The sequence below is a fragment of the Medicago sativa genome, chromosome 6 (genome assembly GCF_051527215.1).
Source record: "Medicago sativa cultivar Bolivia chromosome 6, Bolivia_mono, whole genome shotgun sequence".
Lineage (NCBI taxonomy): Eukaryota > Viridiplantae > Streptophyta > Magnoliopsida > Fabales > Fabaceae > Medicago > Medicago sativa.
This window is the reverse complement of record NC_140754.1, coordinates 65327271-65342203: the sequence shown is the minus strand read 5'-3', so window position 1 is coordinate 65342203 and position 14933 is coordinate 65327271. Positions and strand designations below refer to the sequence as shown.

Sequence of the window (14933 nt, the reverse complement as noted above, 5' to 3'; positions counted from 1 at the left end):
GATCCGGAAAGAAGACTCAGCAAATGAGTTTTTAACATTCACCAAATTACGGTTTCACCCTCTATTCTATTTGCATTTTTTTTTGTTTTGTTTAAGATTAAGACATTTTTTTTTTTAAGGGAAAGATTAAGACATTTTCCTCGTATTTATTGAAACATTGCAGATATGCATCGACGAAGTTTTAAAATTAAAATTTTTATTTTTCAAAAAATATTTTATTGGATACTTATATGATACTTCATAAACGCACACAAATATTTATAAGATAGCTCACCGATATGTATAAAAAAAAAAAAAGAAAAAAAAACACATGAAACTATGTTGTGAGAATTCAATAGAGATATATATTATTTTATTTAATTATCTCTCAATAAATAATACTTAAAACTTATGTTTTGAGTACATTAATGAAACGAGAGAGATGATTCAATGGATCAAAATTTGACAAAACTTAAATTAAATAATTTTAGTTATGCTTTAGATTTTGATCACAAGTATTACTTTTCTTTTTTGTAAATTATGAACTTTGTAGTTATATATTAATGTAGAGTAATCAAACAATTCATATTTCTTTCATATTACACGCACACAAGTTTTATTATAAATTCTTTTAAAAAAATAATATTATAAAAAATTTGTTAACGTGTATCTTAACCATATTGTATCCTAACTTTTAAAAAATTTATGCATTCACATATTTGCATTGTATCGTATCCACACATGTACTAGGTACCCGAGCTTCATAGGTGAAAATTAAAGTAAAATGTAACTTTTTGTTTTTATAAACGATGGTAAAAATTGAATTTGGTTAAATTGATTTTAATTAAAGTAAATTTAAGCTAAAATAATTGGAACTAGTGACTTTTTTTTTTTGAAATTCAACTTTCATATATTAAGAAAACAGAACAGAATCAAACAAGGGCCATACCAAAGGATTTTGGGAATTTCCCTCCCAAGTACGAGTCCCCAAAGTTTTGGCAGCCTGAGCAAGCTCATGTGCAGCCTCATTACAATAACGACTAGTGAAAACAACAAAAACATCAGCCATATTGGCATACAAATCGTGACAGTCCCTAATAAAAGGGGAGATACTAGATAAAACAGATATTCCTTTGAAGTAATTTACCACAACCTGCGCATCCAGCTCAAAAATAACATGACTAAGTCTTCGTTCCGATGCCACTTGCAGACCCCACCTGAAACCCAAGACTTTAGCAACAACAGGTTCAGCAACCATATCAGTTTCCTTTGTCGCCGCAAACACCATATCAGCTTTATGATTTCTAATAACAAGGCCCCAAAACACCTTTCCATCTTGTCTGCAACCTGCATCAATATTCATCTTAAGGAAATTTTCCGGAGGAGCTTCCCAAGATAGTTGGCCAAGCCTGATGGATTGTCTTGCGGATTGAGGCTGGACAGAATTAAATTCGTTTACAAAAGATTGAGCAGATGAAACCACAGTCAGAGGATCAAATGATAAAAGTTTGAAGATTGTTTGATTTCTGAAAAACCAAATTTTCCATAATAATGTACAGAACAGCTGAGATGCAAGGACTTCTTTGCTCTCCAACCAAGTTTGCAGCCACTTGATTAAATCAGAATCCGATGGAGGGCGAGCACCGAGGGGAGAAAGGAACCAAACCTGCTGAGCCAGCGGACAATTCATGAACAGATGGTCAGTGGTCTCGCTATCTTGGAAACAAAGAGGGCAGATTGTGTCAAGAGGGACCCCCCTCCTACTCAAGTTACCTCTAGTTGGAATGATGTTCTTAGCTAGTCTCCAAATGAAATTGCGGACTCTAGTAGGTAAGTGTAAAGACCAAATTCTCTTCCAAAGCTTACTAAGGGAGTGAGATGACGAAGTGGGAAGGTGGGACAGATTAGTGTTACAAAGGATATGGTAGGCGGACTTAACTGAAAAAATACCATTCTTCTCTGCGGGCCAAACAAGCTTCTCCTCTGGAAGCCTACTAGACAAAGGCATGCTGGAAATGATACCGGCTTCATACGGGGAGAAAACTTGCTGGATAACGTTCACATTCCATCTCATAAGATCAAAATCAATTAACTTGCTCACCGTGGCGCTCTCTGAGAGGGTGTTAAACAGACTGCAAACTTTTGGATTGGAATGACCCGGGAGCCAATTGTCCTTCCAAATATTGATTTTGTTACCGTTCCCAACAGCCCAACGAGATCCTCCATGAACTAGCTCTCGCGCTGATAAAATGCTCCTCCACGCGTAACTTGGTTGGTATCCAGCTGAAACCTCCAAAAAGGAGCAGTTTGGAAAATATCTCCCTTTGAAAATTTTACCCAACAAGCTGTTTTCATCAGTTAACATCCTCCAACATTGTTTACCAAGAAGGGCTTTGTTGAAATCACTAAAGCCTCTGAAACCCATTCCACCTTTTTGCTTTGAAATAGCCATCCTATGCCAGCTCAACCAATGCATTTTTTGCCCCCCTTCCTTAGAACCCCACCAAAAGTTAGCCAACATAGCCTCTATCTCCTTACAACAACCATCAGGGATTTTAAAACAACTCATAACATAGTTAGGGATGGCTTGCGCCACAGCTTTTATCAACACTTCCTTACCCGCTTTGGATAAGCACCGCTCCTTCCAACCCTTCAGTTTCTTCCAGACCCGATCTTTAACAAAAGAGAAGATAACCTTTTTTGATCTCCCAAAAACAACTGGGTGGCCAAGGTATCTATTATGGGTTGCCACAGTCTTTGCTCCCATCATATTGCATATGATATTTTTGTCCGCTTCAAGCACATTTCGACTGAAAGAGGCTTCCGATTTCTCCATGTTAACCACCTGACCCGAAGCCTTCTGATAGGTATCAAGAACTTTAAGAATATTATTTGCCTCATGTTGATTTTCTCTAGCAAAAAGCAAGCTGTCATCTGCGAATTGAAGGTGGGAAATTTGAGGGGATTTTCGAGCAACTCTTAGGCCATGGATACTGCCGTTATGGACCTCCTTATGAACTAGTCCAGATAACACATTTGCACAAAGAATGAAGAGATACGGAGAGATGGGATCTCCTTGATGAATACCTCGTTCGGGTTGGAAGGACTTACTAGGCTGCCCATTAATGAGGATTTGATAAGACACCGACGAAATGCACCTCATGATGACTGAGACCATACAGTTTGGAAAACCCATAGCCGTCAAAACCACTTGCACAAAAGGCCACTCAATTCGATCATAAGCTTTTGACATATCTAGCTTAACCGCCATCATGCCCTTCTTTCCTTTCCTTTTCTTCTTGAGCCAGTGAAAACACTCCATAGCTATAAGACTGTTATCCGTAATGAGCCTACCTTCTACAAAACCACTTTGTTCCACATCAATCACATTAGGGAGGATGGATTTGATCCTGTTAGCTATCACTTTTGTAACGATTTTCATTGACACATTGCAAAGGCTTATTGGACGGTAGTCTTTGGGAGATTTCGGATCCTTACCTTTTGGAATAAGGACAATAAAGGTCTTGTTAATTTTCTCAGGGGACTCTTGATTATTAAGGATACCTTTCACTAGCCTCTTCACATCATTTCCCACTAGGTGCCAATATTTTTGATAGAATAGTGCCGGTAAGCCATCTGGACCAAGGGCTCTGAGGGGATGCATCTGCTTAATGGACTCTTCTATTTCCTCATCCGAGTAGGTTCTGCTGCACCAAGAAATATGCTCTGCAGAAAGTCTGTCTCTGATAACCTCACAAGTGAGCTCCATATTCACCGGGTCTGAGGTTGTGAAAAGCGAAGAGAAATAATTAACAAGAAGTCTCTCCACATTCTTATCACCTCTCCACAAAATCCCATGCTCATCTTTCAGCTTAGGAATCTCATTTGTTTTCCTTCTCTGGTTTGCTTTCCCATGGAAAAACTTGGTGTTCTTGTTTCCGTCTTTCAGCCACACCACTCTACTCTTCTGCCGCCAAATAACTTCCTCAATTTGCAGTAGCTCCCCGTGCTCTTTCTCAAGATCCTTGAATTTTTTGATGTTGTCAGGTGAACCGTCCCAAAAATGAGCTTATTTCAATTGATTTTCTAATCTGGATATCCCTTTCCTGACCTCTGACACCCTATATTCTTGAAAATCATTATTCATGCCTTGAACAGCACTAACCTTTGTTTCCCAATCCATAGAAGAATTACACCAGTGATTCTTAATGAGCTTTTCGCATCTAGGATCCGTTGACCAGATATCTTCAAATCTAAAAACATGAACCCTCTTTCTACGGACAGCGTTAGGATCCACTTCAAGATGAACCAAGATTGCTGCATGGTCAGAACCAAATCGGGGCAGATGTGAAACTCTGATTGGAGAGAAACAGTTATGGAACCCCTCATTTCCCATTGCTCTGTCATGGCGACATTGAATATTTTCAGACCCCTCCCTGCCGTTGGACCAAGTAAAAAGGTACCCCTCAAAACCAAATTCAGACAGCCCACACTCCGCTAAAACGTTTATGCCCAACGCCAATTGAGTCATAGAACGAGGATTGCCCCCCTTCTTATCTTCTGCTGCCACCACATCATTGAAGTCACCAACAAAGAATACCTTATTTTCATTCTGAGAGGCCAAATGTTTGATAAGTCTCTAGGTCTTCCACTTGTTATTTTCTTTCGGATGCCCGTAGATACCAGCAAAAGCCCAAGAGTCATTCCTTTCATGGTCTTCCACCAAACCAAAAATGTGATTCTGAGAATAGGAAGATATGGAGACTGCATTCATATCATTCCAAAATAACGCCAAACCTCCTGCTCGATCTCTACCGGTACCTGTACAGTCCACAACTAAACAAGACAAATACCCACACTTTTCTTTTATTCTTTCCATATCACCATGCTTCAACTTAATTTCCATAAGGAAAATCAAGTGGGGATTTTCAATTCGGAGGAGCCTTGACAAGGCTCGAATTGCACGAGGGCTCCCCAACCCCCTGCAATTCCAACTTAAAATTTTCATAGGGGTAGGAGGTGTTGGTCATCCAACACCCCCTCTGGAATTTGACATGAAACATCAGCATCAGCACCATTGAGCTTTCTCTTCTGACCTTCACCACATAAGTCCATTGGTTCCCCAACTGAAATCACCACATCCACCAATTGTCTCTTCCTCCCCTCAGTAGCGGGTTGTTCTTTCCCCTTCGCTTTCTTACCTCACCCATGTCTTGCCAGGTTTGGCAATAGGTTTTGGTTTAATTCTGGAGCCTTTGTCTAACTTACCCAATTCTGGAACAGAGATAGCGACATTCCCCAAGGAGCAACACTTTCAACAGCAGAATGAGACTTCTCCACCTCAGTATTAGCAACTTGGACAGCTGGTTGAGGCCTAAGAGCCGGAAGCACTGGCTGCTCCACCTCAACTTCCTTCCCTCTGCCTTCACCGGAACCTTCTTTGTTGTTACTAGTACCCGCAAATAAGTTCTTGCTGCAAGATCCAGAGTTGTTCTCTTTTTTGAATTCACCTGAGAACTTTGGGAGCGGGGACGCTCTCAACCACTTCCCAAAAGGCAGTTCTTTCTCGTCAATATCTTCAAATTCAGTCTCATCTTTCCCTTCCATAGCCTCACAATCCTTAATTTGTTGACCAATTTGACCACACAAGAAACAGAAAGTGGGAAATTTCATATTTGAAGAAGATTCGTAGGTCCTTCCCTTGGTATTTGACCACTGTACCTCTCTTTAATGGTTTTCTAAAATCGACTGTCGCCTTCAGCCGTAGGAATTTCCCCATCCTGTTACCTTCCTTATTGTCCACCTCTACGAAAGTGCCCAGGCTGGTCCCAAGTTTCATCGCCATTGCATCAGATCTGAGCTTTAACGGAAGGTCGTACACTCTCGCCCAAAAATCTCCCGAGTGCATCGGCATCTCCGACGGTTGTTCGTCTCCGGTGACTCATTTTAGGATTACCAGGTTCCGGTCGAAACTCCAAGGCCCGTTCTTTAGTACACTTTCAAGATCCTTCTTGGTACTGAATCGAAACACAAACAGGTTATTGTTCAGATCCTACACCTCAACTGGGTTCTTCAACCTCCATGATTGTACTATAACTTGCTTGAAGATCCTAGAGTTGAAAGAGTCTTCTGTCCAGAGCTTACCAACGAGAGATCTTGAGAAAATCTCTTCACCTCAAACTTCAACATCATCCGCCACAAAACCGTCTTCCTCCTCCTCCTTAGTTAGATCCACTTTCTTCCAGCTCTCCATAACCAAAGAACCCAAGACCAGCTGAACAGATAGGATAAAAGGAGCTAAAAAACCAAGAAAGAAAAGGAGTTTAGCCTGCCTTTGAACCCATACGGGATGAAGCAGCCAGAACTCGCCGGCGGTGAACCTCCACGAAGCTAAGGGATAGCTTAGATTGGGTGGGAACAGTCACGATAAGTTAGAGAGAGAAAGACAGCCTTCTCTCTGGAACACGTGGGAATTCCTCCATTCTTCTTATTGGAACTAGTGACTTGAATAATGAATTTGAGAGTAAAAATTACATTTTCCAACACGTGCTACATTTTTGGGAAAGTCATTCAATATTGCTTCTATTTCCTTGTTTAGGTTGCATTCTGTAATCCAAATGATAATGGTTTTAATTTATCTAATTACTGTTGGCAACTTCCATCTCAACCAATGAAACGATGCAAAATCTAATAGAACACTCAAATTGGCTTTATAGAGATCAACTACAGACGAAACACTACATCAATTTTACTCCAAATTTGAAACCATTTCCTAGTAATTATCTCAGCAGTTTGAACAGGAATCCCTCAAGAAAACAGTCCCTTGGATCCTACTGTTTGAGGTGTAAAAAACCTTTTATACGTGAAAATAGTATTCACAACTAAATCTCTGTCTCGAGTACCATATTTACTAATACAGAAACTGCTTCAAGCAATAAGCATATACTCGTTCAATAGTTGATAACCAAGGATCATCATGCTACCAGAAATCATGTCAGCAACATAAGCTTCTTGGTCTACATAAAAGTTTATTTCATCTTTAAAAAAATTGACAAAAAATTCATTAATTGAGCTATGTAAGATTACTTTAGAATTCAATATACTTCTACAAGTAAACCACCATCCTTTTAGATGTGTTCAACAGGTGGCAGATGATGTACATACCAATTCTACATATCCGAAAATTGCATTAGAATTTGAATATGAAGAATTAGGGCAGCAAAAAGTATGATACTAGTGGAATCTGTGAAACTAACAGGGGATCACAAAACTCTAATACAACATGTAATCATAAAATAGTGTTGTTGATCCTCTATTAAGACTACACCAATGAAGCAAATTCACCCTATACCAGATTCAAGATAGTACCGATAGATAAGAGACAATGAATCAAACCCACAAACACCAAAGAAGAAAACAAAAAGAGCACCCCATACAATATTCCCCGTGACTCAATGACAGCAATGTGTAATAGTCTAAAACAGGACTATGTATCTCATCTCATAGCAAGATTTCTTCCAATACATTTTGTTTTTTAAAACGCCAGAAATATTTTATAAAAAATGGACTATAAGGAGTACTCTAACCCAAATACAAACTAAGAACAAGGACAGACCCATAAAAAAGTAAACTATAACACGAGGAATACAAAAATAATATCCTAGACACGAACACCGGTGATTTCTTCCAATACATGTTACAAGACAAAATTCCAAAAACTAGAACATGAACCTGCTGAGAGCATCACTTGAAACCAAACAGTGAATATGCTATACTATAAAAGTAGCACTGGAGAACAACAATCAGCATCCTTCCATCCAATACCACTAGCAGCAACACACATTATAAAAAACAAGTTACCACTTTATGAAGTGCGTAAATATGGTAGAAACCAAGAATTCCTTTGACTCCTTAGTGACACACTCCACCATGCTCCATTATTCATCACAACAATGACTTCTTCAGCCGTCATAATCGCAACATGAAAAAATCAGCTCAAAGAATCATGACAACAGACCAACGGTCATTATCATAGCCTTCTTTAGTATACTATCCCTCATGAAGATACAAGCAAATAATTTTCCATGCTCAGGTACGGTTGTACAAATAAAAACTCCAAAACCAGAAATTCACATCACCTTCATACTACTACACTTTTCATCAGCAAGCTAGGATCACTAAACACTCTAATATACTCCCAATTCCAAATTTCCAATACAACAAAAAATCACAAATACTCCAAGAAAAACAAGGATGATTGATGACAGAGAGGCAAGCTAATGGTGATGAGTCACAATCTATTTAATTATTTTTTCTGACCTGAAATTGGAACAAGTAGCACAATCTTTTTAATTATTTTTTCCTAACTGAAATGGCCACAAATTTGGTTTTTTTTATTTACGGGCTTATTTTTTTTATGGTGAAATTTTTTTAATATGTAAAGATTGTTAATTTGTGTTTATATATATTTAATGAAATCAATTCTTTGGCCACTACAAAAAAAAAAAAATGAACCAATTCTTTCAAAAAAAAAAAATCTAATCAAATCGATTCAAGAAGAAAATAGATCTAATTAAAATACCAAATTCAAACTTTTATTCATTTAATTTTTTTATACGTTTACTTTCATTTGTGTATTCTTCTTTGAAAACTAAATTAAAATGCTTTTTTTTTGTTTTGTTTTTAGAATTGGTGAGAAAAATTAATTTTGATTAAAATTAAACCAATTCTAGAGGCAAAATCATACTTAATTTATTCTTTTATTGGAGATGGGGTTGTTGGAGGTGGGGTTTGGTATGGACAAACACAATATTTGTGCACCATGCACAAGTTGTGCATTTTAAACTTAAAAGCAATTTTGAACCATTGATATATTAATGTTAAATTTGAATGGTCAGGATCTCTTGGAAAAGTGGGATAGGTGACCTGCTGCCATCAAGTTGCTTTTGTGCAGGCGGGTCCCACGCGTGGAATAAATCTGACTATTTAAATGGTTTTTTTTTGCAAGTGTTCTATTGGGCTTATATAGCAAAATCAGGCCCAAGTGTTGTATTGAACATTAAATCATAATATAAATTTATCAATTTGTTTTGGTAGAAGGAAATTTAGCAATTTTCACTAAATCATAATATAAATTAAATATACAATAAATCATATTTATAAATTAAAGTAGAAAAAGAATAAAAATTAGTAGAAGTTGTTGAAGTAAATGGAGGAAAGTAGCGTTTGAGCTTATAGGTTATCATATTTTCTTCCATCTTCACCCTTATTGATTTATCTAAAATCTATTTCTACCCCTTTATAATTTAATCAATGTTACGTTTATATATATATATATATATATATATATATATATATATATATATATAACAACGTAACTTTTTTTTTTGAACGTTACGTTTATAATATTTTTTTTTTGTGTGCTGTTTTTATTTTTTTAAGGATGTGCTGTTTTTATATATATTAACCAATAATGGATACACTGTTACGTTTTTTTTCTTAAAAGAAAAAAAATTGAAGGAAAAAGTAAAAATATATTGTTTCGTTTCTTCTTTTTTTTGAAAGATTGTTTCGCTTTTTCTAAACATATATATGCATTGTTAGTTAAATTTAACATTGCTTCAAAAAAAAGTTAAATTAAACATTTTTTTTATAGTTTATAATTTTATTTTTATATTTATAATTTAATATTTTTTTGGTGGTGGTCGTGGTTTGAACTCCGGACCTTGCATTTATTTTTATATTTATAATTTAATATTTTTTTGGTGGTGGTCGTGGTTTGAACCCCGGACCTTGCATATATTATGCATTGTTCATACCAACTGAGTTAAGCTCATGAGGACATTTATAATTTAATATGGATAGATAGAAACATATTTTATTTTTCTTGAAACAAAAGATACGTATTTCATTAGGATTATAGTTACAAGCTTGATTAGCGGATAAATATTTGATTAGTCATTAAACGTTCATTCAAGTACTTTGACTCCAAAATTCTTTCAGTTAGGGTAAGATTTGTGAGTTTGATCAGTCGTTCTGACATGTTTGAAGTAGTTTAGGTCCAAGAAACTTGTCATTAGGGTGAGAGTTGTAAGCCTGATTAGTAGATAAATAGTTTGATTAGTCATCGAACATTCATCTAAGTACTTTGACTCCTAGATTCTTTCAGTTAGGGTAAGAGTTGTGAGTTTGATAAGTCGTTCTGAAGTCTTTGTAGTAGTTTATGTCAAACAAACTTGTCATTAGGGTGAGAGTTGTTAGCTTGGTTAGTCGATAAATAGTTTGATTAGTCATTGAACGTTCATCCAAGTACTTTGACTCTAAGATTCTTTAAGTTAGGGTAAGAGTTGTGAGTTTGATCAGTCGTTCTCAAGTCTTTGTCGTAGTTTAGGTCAAAGAATCTTGTCATTAGGGCGAGAGTTGTCATTAGGGTGAGAGTTGTAAGCTTGGTTAGTCGATAACAAAAGTTTGATTAGTAATTGAACATTCATCCAAGAACTTTGACTCCAAGATTCTTTAAGTCAGGGTAAGAGTTGTGAGTTTAATTAGTCGTTCAGAAGTATTTGTAAAAGTTTAGGTCAAAGAAACTTGTCATTAGGGTTAGAGTTGTCATTAGGGTGAGATTTGTTAGCTTGATTAGTGGATAAATAGTTTGATTAGTCATTGAACGTTCATCCAAGTACTTTGACTACAAGATTCTTTTAGTTAGGGTATGAGTTGTGAGTTTGATGGGTCTTTTCTGAAATCTTGGAAGTAGCTTAGGTAGAAGAATCTTGTCATTAGGGTGAGAGTTTTTAGCTTGATTAGTTGGTTCAATTTTTTATTTGTCATTGAACTTTCATCCAAGTACTTTAACTACAAGATTCTTTTCGTTAGCGTAAGAGTTGTGAGTTTGATGAGTCGTTCTGAAATCTTGGAAGTAGTTTAGGTCGAAGAATCTTGTCATTAGTGTTAGAGTTGTCATTAGGGTGATAGTTGTAAGCTTGGTCAGTTGATAAATAGTTTGATTAGTAATTGAACGTTCATCCAAGAACTTTGACTCCAAGATTCTTTAAGTCAGGGTAAGAGTTGTGATTTTGATTAGTCATTCTGATGTGTTTGTAATAGTTTAGCTCAAAGAAACTTGTCATTAGGGTTAGAGTTGTCATTAGGGTGAGATTTGTTAGCTTGGTTAGTGGATAAATAGTTTGATTAGTCATTGAACGTTCATCCAAGTACTTTGACTTGTAACTAGTTTGATTTGTTAGCTTGGTTAGTAAACTTAGTAACTTGTTTACTCTAGGGACTTAAACGTGCCTATCACCTGAACGGCAACAAGTACAATCAATCTGATCGTTCAAAATGACCTTCTAAGACCTAAAAGGATATATAAACCTGAATTTCTCATATCGGGTTCCCGGCGGTAAGTCGATCGGACGAATTATCCAAGTACCTTCCATATAAGATTCTTGTAGTTATGGTAAGTCATGTGGGTTTGATTAGTCGTTGTGACCTCTTCATCTAACTATTAGAGCAGTTTAGGTTGAAAACTGTAGTCATTAGGGTTATAGTTGTCGTTAGGGTTGGATTTGTAAGCTTGGTTAGTCGATAACAAGAGTTTGATTAGTCGTTGAACGTTCATCCAAGTACTTGACTACAAGATTCTTTCAGTTAAGGTAAGAGTTATGAGTTTGATCAGTCGTTCTGAAATCTTGGAAGTAGTTGAGGTCAAAGAAACTTGATATTAGGGTTATAGTTGTCATTAGGGTTAGATTTGTAAGCTTGGTTAGTCGATAGATAGTTTGATTAGTCATTGAACGTTCATCCAGGTACTTTGACTCCAAGATTCTTTTTCTCTTAAGGGAAGAATTTTGAGTTTGATTAGTCGTTTTGAAATATTGGAAGTAGTTTAGTTGGAAGAATATTGTCATAAGGGTTAGAGTTGTCATTAGGGTCCTAGTTGTAAGCTCGGTTAGTCATTGAACGTTCATCCATGTACTTTGACTCCAGGATTCTTTCAGTTAGGGTAAGAGTTATGAGTTTGATAAGTCGTTATGACATCTTGGAATTAGTTTACGTCGAAGAATCTTGTCATTAGGGGTAGAGTTTTAAACTTGATTAGTCAGTTAAAAATTTGACTAGTCATTGAACATTCATCCAAATACTTTGACTCCCATATTCTTTCAGTTAGTGTAAGAGTTGTGAGTTTGATCAGTCGTTCTGAAATCTTGGAAGCAGTTTAGGTCGAAGAATCTTGTCATCAGGGTTATAGTTGTCGTTAGGGTTAGATTTATAAGCTTGGTTAGTCGATAACAGGAGTTTGATTAGTCAGTGATCGTTCATCCAAGTACTCTGACTCCAGGATTCTTTCAGTTAGGGTAAGAGCTGTGAGTTTGATAAGTCATTATGACATCTTGGAAGTAGTGAGTTTGATAAGTCGTTATGACATCTTGGAAGTAGTTTAACTCGAATAATATTGTCATTAGGGTTATAGTTGTAAGCTTGATTAGTCGATAAAAATTTTGATTAGTCATTTCATTATTATTTTTAGTAAAAAAATATATTTACTTCTATCCAATTTCCATTGAACATTCATCCAAGTACTTTGACTACAACATTCTTTTAGTTATGGTAAAAAATGTGAGTTTGATGAGTCGTCTTGACATCTTGGAAGTAGTTCAGGTTAAAGATTCTTGTCATTAGGGTGACAGTTGTACGCTTGATTAGTCGATAAAGATTTTGATTAGTCATTGAACATTCATCAAGTACTTTCACTGCAAGATTCTTTCAGTTATAGTAAGATTTTGATTAGTCATTGACCATTATTTTGCGTTTTTAGAGATTTTATGAAAAACCATAATCTATTTTGCATTGATATCTCAACAAATTCTTTCTTTTCATGTATAGTTTCTTCTTCTTTCTATCTAGCATACATATCTATCTCTCTCAACAAACAAGCATACATATCAGAACTCCGCTGTTAAGCGTGCTTGGGCGAGAGTAGTACTAGGATGGGTGACCTCTTAGGAAGTCCTTGTGTTGCACCTCTCCCACCCTTTTATGTAAAAAAAAAAAACTATATACATTACATTGATATATTTTTTACCATATTCAGTGTTTTTGTCATTTTCACACTTGTTTTGAATAATTTTTATTACACTTTTTATTCTTGCAATGGACATTCATCTCACCATTTTTTTTTATTTTTAAGATATTATTATAATTATAAATTTAAATAAATTCAATTTAATATACTTACACGTGTATTCGTGTACATAAACTTATTTAATATCTAACACAGGCAACGCCGGGGGCTCTAAACTAATTTATCAAGAAGAGAGAAGACTTCAAAATATGATTGTAAAAAAAAAAAACATTTCCCCCCAGTAATTTTCACATTTTCGGTTCCCTCTCTTCCCAAAAATTATCAACGCGCTCTTTTTTTCAGTCTCCCTCCCATTTTTTTACTCTCTCTTTTCTCCCAAATCAACAAAACACAACCCCCTTTCCTTAAAAACCCTTTCCTCTTTTATTTCTCTCCCTCCCATTCTCTTTCACAATTCATTTCCCTATTTCCGGAAAACTGAAACGCTCTTCTCTCACCAAACTACATCGAACCCAATCCGTAGAACCAGAACTCGTTGGAATCGTCATCCTCTCAGGCTCTCACCATCATCTCACCAGAATCCGTCAAACTCTCTCACTCTCAACAACTCGCCCTCTCTCCCGTCTAAATCAATGGAACCCAGTACCCATAGAACTCTTCAAACCCATAGATTGAACTTAGAAATCCTTAAAATCATTTGAAACCCTAAGATTCGATTGAACCCAGAAAGTGGTAATGCACTAACTCGTTTATTCCTCTTCTTTCATGTTGCTTCTGAAAGTTTATATTTTTCAATGAAATTTAACGCTGGGTCAAACTCTGATTTATAATTTTTTTTTATTTTGGATTCAAACTTGGATCGATTTAGGTATTGTGTTCATGTGATTTGTGAGTTAGTTTGTACTTATTATGTGTGATTTACTGAGTTAAGAACCTATTATGTGTGATTTGTGAGTTAGTTTGAGCCTATTGTGTGTGATTTATGAAGTGATGTTCTTGTATTATGTTTTATTTTGGCTATTTCTTGAATTTTGTCACGATAAGAGCTTTCTAACATCAATTTTATTATTATTTTTTTTTATCTAATTTCATAACTTCATAACTCTATATTTTTTGTTTAAATCTCAGGTGAAGTGTTCAAGAGGGCCTTACAATCACAACAAATGTAAGTCTAATTTTGCTTCAATTTAGTTTTGTGTTGATTCAATTCAGTTTTTGTTTCATTTTTGTTCATACCTTGTGATTTATATTAGGTGAAGTGCCAAAAAAAAAAGAATTCACTTTCTAAATGTATGCAACGTTGATTCAGGGTCACAGTATAATTTTGATAACATTCTGATTTGAATGTTTTTTTACGCCTTTGCAGTTTGACGTTGAGCTTCATGCTTGTTGACTTTTACTCTTTCTCCATCTTCACAATCGCTTATCGAAAGAATGTAAACCAGCTGAGTCGAAAGAATGCGTGCTCATCTTATATGATTTGTATATGTCAAAACGGGAAGGGTCATTTGAAGCTACTCCGGATAAATACAATCAGTCAAGGTGGCTATTTTTTCATCACATTCCTTAGATTTTACTTTGGCTATTTCAATGACAAGGTATCTCTTGTAACAGTTTAAGTACGTGGCTAACATGCCTTCGCCTCTGCATTTACCGAAGTATCTGTTTTAATTTGAGCGAGGAAGTTGGATGAAACTTGATTATTTTCTGATGTGGTTCAATGATTTGATGGAGCTTAATATAAATTGGCTTTGCTTTTTGATTTCCTTCAGTTTGTTAGATTTGAGATTAATGGCTGAATGATTATTTTGTTATAGCTACCCTTATCTTAAGCAGCTAGCATGATGGATATATGAATATGCATACAGAG

At 35.8% G+C, this 14933-nt stretch overlaps 1 long non-coding RNA gene and 1 pseudogene across 1 annotated transcript; one reads left to right on the top strand and one right to left on the bottom strand.

Moving 5' to 3' along the window:
- Positions 1–5238: 5238 nt before the first annotated feature.
- On the bottom strand, positions 5239–6232 carry LOC146916360 (uncharacterized; annotated as a pseudogene).
- Positions 6233–13656: 7424 nt separating this feature from the next.
- On the top strand, positions 13657–14933 carry LOC146916359 (uncharacterized). The gene is made up of 4 exons (XR_015015016.1): positions 13657–13795; positions 14192–14228; positions 14430–14605; positions 14678–14933. It is a non-coding gene; the product is annotated as an uncharacterized LOC146916359 (long non-coding RNA).